The sequence below is a fragment of the Dendrobium catenatum genome, unplaced genomic scaffold (genome assembly GCF_001605985.2).
Source record: "Dendrobium catenatum unplaced genomic scaffold, ASM160598v2 fragScaff_scaffold_95, whole genome shotgun sequence".
Taxonomy (NCBI): Eukaryota; Viridiplantae; Streptophyta; class Magnoliopsida; order Asparagales; family Orchidaceae; genus Dendrobium; species Dendrobium catenatum.
This window is the reverse complement of record NW_021318557.1, coordinates 264-7,183: the sequence shown is the minus strand read 5'-3', so window position 1 is coordinate 7,183 and position 6,920 is coordinate 264. Positions and strand designations below refer to the sequence as shown.

Below are 6,920 nucleotides of genomic sequence, written 5' to 3'. Positions count from 1 at the left end.
TTTTCACGTATATGCTCATTTCATATCCTATCTCTAAAACTAAAGCCACTAACCCACACGAGCATCCTCATCTCCACAACACTTAGGTGAACAAATAGGCATATAAATCTAAATTTGCACAAGATTTTAATTAATACATGACGTATTGATTGACATTTTAGTCTGATAGGAGGCACACTTAACCTGTTACATTCAGAAGCAAATATATAAACATCCAAAGAAACTATTAGGAAACAGAATAGCAAATGCTAAACTCTCTCAAAAATGAGAGTTTTAGAAGGTATTTCTAATTATATATGCTGTTATACCATCATGAGATAGACTATTTTGTAATTCAAATTCATGATCTGTCATAGGAAGGAAACCAAATCATTGCTCCAAATACACCCTGAGTACTTTCACAGTAATCATAACCATGCATGAAACAAGTATTTAACCTCCAAATAAGAAAAAGAAAACACCACCATTAAGTTTGTGATTAGTTATTAAACAGCTCATTAGTAAAAGTCTGCTAGTAACAACAACAAAGACAAAGGAGCTAATACCCCTCCAGGAATTGATTCAGACTAAAAATCCCTCCCACATTTTTGTGAACTTCCACCTTGTATTTCTCCACCTTCCCTCCTCTCCTCCTTAGTTTAAGCAGTAAATCGAACTTAGCAAAGTCTTCAATCACCTGTCAGCCAAAAAATAATGAAAGAGAATATCAGCAGTATTCAGGTAATGTTCAAAGAGCAAACAAAAACGTAGGAAGTGAAACAAAATCAAAAGACTTCAATAGACTATTCGACCTCAGCTTTTGCATGTAGAATCTCAAGCAGCTCAAATGTAACAAGAAAACTGAACATATTATTGATGGCCTTAACAGCATGGTTTGCTGCAGCCTGGACAACGGGATCATGGGTAGGAACAGCCCTCCATCCAGGTTCATGTCCATCTAACATACCATTAGGCTTATTTAGTCTACGTAACAAACCACTGAGGCAGGCCAACAATTATTCAACGAGGTATCAAAAGGGCTCATTTGGAGGAGAAATTATTACATCCGGTCAAAAACCAAACGGTCCGAATGCATACAACGAGCAATACCGAGTCCAAAATACCGAGTTTTAGGTGATGTGGCGCGTGGTTATTGGTCTATAAACACATTCGGACACCAAATGTAATAATCTCTCCATTTGGAGTGGCTGAGAAAGCAAGAGCAAACACCAACTCACAAAAAGCTAAAATAATAAATTTCCTATCTGGCAGGAAGAGGGAAATTTTTAAAAGGAGAGTATAAAAAATTTGGAATTTGTAAAAAGTGTTTGACATAAAATTTAAGGAGAAAATACACCTGGCATTTTTAAAAAAATGCCAAAAATGCCAATATAAATTTAAAATTTATTATCATTCAAAAAGTACCCTGCTTGCGATCAGTTGTTGAGTCTTTAGTTATTCAATTATGAAGAAAAAGCACATATTTCGAATCCTAAAATGTAGTGTAATCATTAACTATTAATTATATTAACTATAATTATTGTAAATTTAACAAAAAGTAACTAAATAATTGATGATATATAAATTTTAATAAATATTTATTAAATATTTAATTATGTATATTAAGTATTTTTAAAAATATATGATATCATATATTTATTAAAATTTTAATAATAAATTTATAAACGTTATAATTTATAAATTATAAAAATATATTTAGTTATAATTGTAACTTAATAATACAAATTGTTTAAAGTTTAATAAAATTTTTTTATCTAGAAAAAAATATATAAAACAATTTTTTTAATTTTTATTATTAAATTAAAGAAATATATAAATTTAATAAAATGTTATATTACTAAATGATTAATAAAATTTAGTTGATGTAACATTTAAAATAAATTTTAATAATAAATATATATAACTTCTTATATGAAAAAATATTATAAGTTTTAAATAAATATTATTAAAAAGTTTATATCAATTAAAAATTAAAAATTATTTTATATCAATAACATATAAAAACAATTTTAATGATATAAAATTATTTTTGTATATAAGTTTTAATTTTGGTTTCTCAAGAAACTCGGATCATGTAGTAGTGCCCAGTAAATTAGTACAGTAAGCTTTAACTTAGAAGCTTTTAAAGAGCTTCAGAATGCTTCATTTCAGTTAAGCTCTTTGACACACTTCTTTATAGTTCATAACAAAAGAACTTCTTGCATAGGAAATAATATCAAAAGTATAGTAATGATCACAATGCTACACATTTAAGGCGAATTCACTTCCACAGCATTTCTACAATCATGACTTGTTTATAAAGAATCAGTAAATTAATATTACATACCCAACCATGTGCACCTATATAAACTCTCTCTTTTGATAAAAGTAAAAAAAACTTGTAAAGATCATCCCAAACAATAATTGTATGGCCACCAAATTAACATTTTGCAGAAATATTTCATAAAAAAACAAACTTTGATCAAAATTTACACCAAAGTTAAAAATATAGGTTGTTAAAATCTTCTTGACCAAACCCAACATCAAAATTTGATATTTTGCAGAAATTGGTATCTTAAAAAAATTAAACTTTGATCAAAATTTACACTGAAATTATAAAATCTAGATCATGCAATCTCGACCAAATCCAATCAGGGCATGAGACGATTAACCCTAATCTTTTTTACGGGGCATTTGTTAGCGAACTGTCCACGTCATCATCTATGACGGGTCTTGTATTCCCTTGTAGTTTTATATATAATATATACTTGACATTCATACTTGGATACTTTTCTCATTTATCTTCTTCCATATTTTGCTCTGTCCGTCTGCCTTTACCGTTCTCACATGTATCAGAGCTTTGCCATGGCAGAATCAAGAATCGGCTACCTCCCTCCCAGTCCTCTTCCCTACTCTCTCAACTTCTCTTATCTAACCTTGTTATCCCCCACCTCTCAATTCTTGATCTCAAACATCAGAATCTCGTTCCCACTCAGCTTACCTCGCACGTAGGAACTGGCGCTTCAACTGCTCCAGCACTTCACTTTGAGGGGCGAATGGCTTTGTGGACACCTAACGGCCCGAAACTCCAATTCGATTGATTCCACCAGCTCCGATTACAAACTATGGCATTTCATCGACAACAATCTTCATCTCTGCATTCTTCTAACCATTTCGTCTTTGATTCTTTCCTTTGTGCCTTCCTCCCCCGACGCTCAACGAAATTGGTCGGTTCTTGAATGTCGATTGCAGCCCTACGAAACCATTCTCAAAGTGTATCCAAACTCAAGAACAAACGTTCACAATATCAAGATGAAAAATTTGCCAGGTCTAGAAAGTGCGAAACTAGTATACTCGCTCAAATTCAAGACATATCGATCAGATAACATCACTCTCTCGGTTCTAAGAATTGACGCATGACAGAAAATATTCATTCCATTTCAAATAGCTCCGAACAAAGAGCTATTCTTGCGTTATGACGATCCGAATCCATCAGCATATAAATTGAGTCTTTCTTCAAATTGGGATAACCGACCATCTTGGTACATAACGCATTGAGACACTCCTATTTGCTTCTTGCCAGCGAAAAAGGATCAATAGTCCAAACAAGAACCACCATGCAAGATCATTTCTTCCATGAACCCAATTCCACCCTTTTACACAATGCCCCTTCTAAGGCCCGGGCGTCGTAAGGCTTGGGACGGCCGGTACAGAATGACCAATAAAAAAAGCGAGGACAGTTGCGCCAAACGACGATCTATTAGGAGGCAAGAACACCTTCTTTCCGCCGCCCGGTGCTCTCCTCCGATTCGCAACCGTTCACATTCTATCAACTCTGACCGATCCAACTGCCAAATATGCCTGGACAAACCTGTACACATTTGCCTATCAACTGTTGGGCATCGTTGTAATTTAAGTACACTCCAAACCATTACTTGGAGCCTCGTGCGCTAATGGCTCTGATCTCCTCCATGCTACTCAAGTACTGGGTTGGTGATTCTAGTGTACCACCCATCTTACTCCAGACAATTACATACAAATCTTATTTAAACCGCTTCATTCAGGGATCTGACACGTATCCACAGCTAACGGCAAACTTCAAAAATCTATATATGGTCGCAACAAAGCACCTCGACAATGGTTACAGAAATTTACCAACTTTCTTTTCTCAACCTTGGCTTCAAGTTCAGTCGTTGCCGACCCTTCTTTGCCTTACTATTTCAACGCCAACAATATTCAAATATTTACATACTAATCTACACGGTATGATATTCTTGTCCAGGAAGAATCTGCTTTCTTCCCATAAACTATAGTACTCACTTTGCTTCTACAAAAGCTTGCGTCAAGATTTCTTTATTTCTCGGTATATAGGTTTAATTTCGCACAAAATTCAGAATTTTTTCTCAAATCATATTTCACTACGCTACAAAAGCTGCTACAATCCGCTATGAGTTTGCATACTGTAAGTCCACACCGGACTCTAATTACACCAAAGAACAAGCCCAAGACTGCTCCAGCTCCGTTCAAACTTTTTTTCCTATATCCCTAACTCTACCGCAGACTCGCGGGTTCAATCTCAATACTCTATCAATCACTCGACCCAGACATCCCTTTTGCCACTAATTCTATCTAGCCAACATATGGCAAGCTCCACCAATCAAGACTTATCAAGCACTCAAACATCTTTTGCTACGCTACATCAAAGGCACTCTATCCGGTTCAGTCCTTCCTCTCACGATAGGCGATATTCAGCTCAAAAGCTTATGCAGACGTTGACTGGCATCAGGACTCGACTCGACGGAAATCAAATTACCGATTTTTTGCACATTCCTCTGGCAACAATCTCATATCTTGGTCGTCTAAAAAGCAAGTATACCGTTGCCAAATCTTCAACTAAGCTGAGTGATAGGTGGCTTCATCATTGGCTAAAGAAGAGATAAAGGAAGGAGAAGTAGCAGGGAATTTAGCAAGAGCTAGGGACGAGAGATCGAAGAGAGAGATAGGTGAGGAGCGAGTAGGAGATGTGTGAAGAGTCAGGGGTTGGCAGCGGGACGACTGCGAAGAGATGGGGATGACCGCCGCGGTAAGGGAGGACGTGGGTACGAGAGCGTACAGGCATTGATAAAGATCAACAGTATTTTCACCCTTATTTCTCAGAACCAAAAAAGTGCATGAAAACTAGTCTAATTCAATTCCTTTCACCATTTTCGTTTCCCTTCTTTTGATTCCTTCTTGTGAATTGTTTTCAGAACCATTAACCAGCAGGGAGAATAATGTGAATGGTAAGGAGACAATCTCATACATAACAAAAACTCTACGAGTACAGGGATTAGCGAAAAAAAAAAAAATCAGTGTATGGAAATTGATAGAGCGCGTCCCAAAGAGAAAACATTACAAGAAGAGTTGACTAGAAACAAACTAAAATGAGAAAAAAAGGCATTCTTCATTACTCGCTTGAAGCACCAGGTCAGCGAGGGTGAAGGCTGGCGATTCTCCATTCGCCCAGTATGTTGAAGTCCTGCATGCTCTACGCTATGATTAAGCATGGTTTCGTCCACAGTCCTTTGCCTCGTAGAGCTTTTTAATCCCGGCATCTATCGCCTCCCAAAGTGAGATGATATAAAGTTCCGCTACCACCTAGCTCTTGCGCTTCAACCACACGATTGCAAACTACACTCAGCCAGAGACATATCTAGCAACTAAACAAGCCTAAATCACTCCCCCAAGATCGTCAACCGAAACCCTAGAATTACAACTCTTAAAGAAAAATCAAATAACTGATCGATCCATAGACAAACTACTAGATCTGACTATATCATAATCAGAAAATTCCGGATCAGAAAAAAATGGCGAGGACGAAGCAAGGTTGAAAAGAAGAGGTCCAATCCGATAAGGTGAACAAAGATATGGCTTTTATTAAAAAAAAAAAAATTCAGAAAATAGACCGACCTCCTTTAACGTTATCTCGTAGACCTCTGGACGTCGAAGCGGCAAGCTCCCGAGTCTTCAAACGTCATGTACGAGTTATTTCTCCAGCACATTCACTGAACACCCTCCAGAGTAGCCATGGCGATCACTTGATCCTCTGTCCCCTACGCACTTGTGGAAAACGCGATTGCGAGAGCACAAAGAAAGGACAAAAAAGTCACAAAGAGAAAAGAAAGCACAGAACCATTCTCCCCAAATTTGCACCCATTGCCTTCCCTTTATTCCTACTCAGCCCCTATTGTGTCTCTCTCTCGTCTTATCTCGCTGAGCTCCTGTCTTAACCGCCATTCCCACAACTTTTGCCAGCGGTTGTCAAGGAAGGACGAGTCCTGGCGTGCACGTGAATCCAACACATTGTGAAACAATCTAACGGCTAGTTCGGGGCCTTGTTTAACTAGCGGTATGTTCGATCGACGTATACCAATACTTGAGTTAGGGTGCAAGCATGAATATTTAATTATCCTATTTATTGGTTTATTTAGGCATTTGAGAATGAAGTCTTAAAATTATTTTATAAAAATAAATAATTTATTATATTATGCAAGCCCGCTCACTCTAAGAAAAAGGACCTTCTGGCAAATATTAATAGTAAAATTCAATTATATGATAATCATTCTTGGATATATTAATTATCAATAAAGTCTTTGGACTTTGAATCCTATTGTGTAGTCATAATATATGTAATGAATTTATCTTAAATTATATCCCAAAAGTAATATATAATAAAATTTTCCAACAGTTAAGATTTTATTTGGGACACTTTTTAATTGCTCTTATTAAAGCAGAAAGTTTAGGTATAAAAATTTAATTTTTTAACTAAAATTTTGTTTTAAAAAGCAATAAAAAAAGTTGTCCCAAATGAAGCTTAAGACTTGGCCGCTAAGCCAAGAATATGATGAGAAGAATAAAGTTAAAAGAAATAGGGAAGTGTAGATAATCTTTAGACCGCAAGC

The 6,920-nt window shown here is 36.0% G+C and overlaps 1 pseudogene; it reads right to left on the bottom strand.

The window, feature by feature from the left end:
• Positions 1-330: 330 nt before the first annotated feature.
• On the bottom strand, positions 331-5,649 carry LOC110095851 (annotated as a pseudogene).
• Between the last annotated feature and the right edge of the window lie 1,271 nt (positions 5,650-6,920).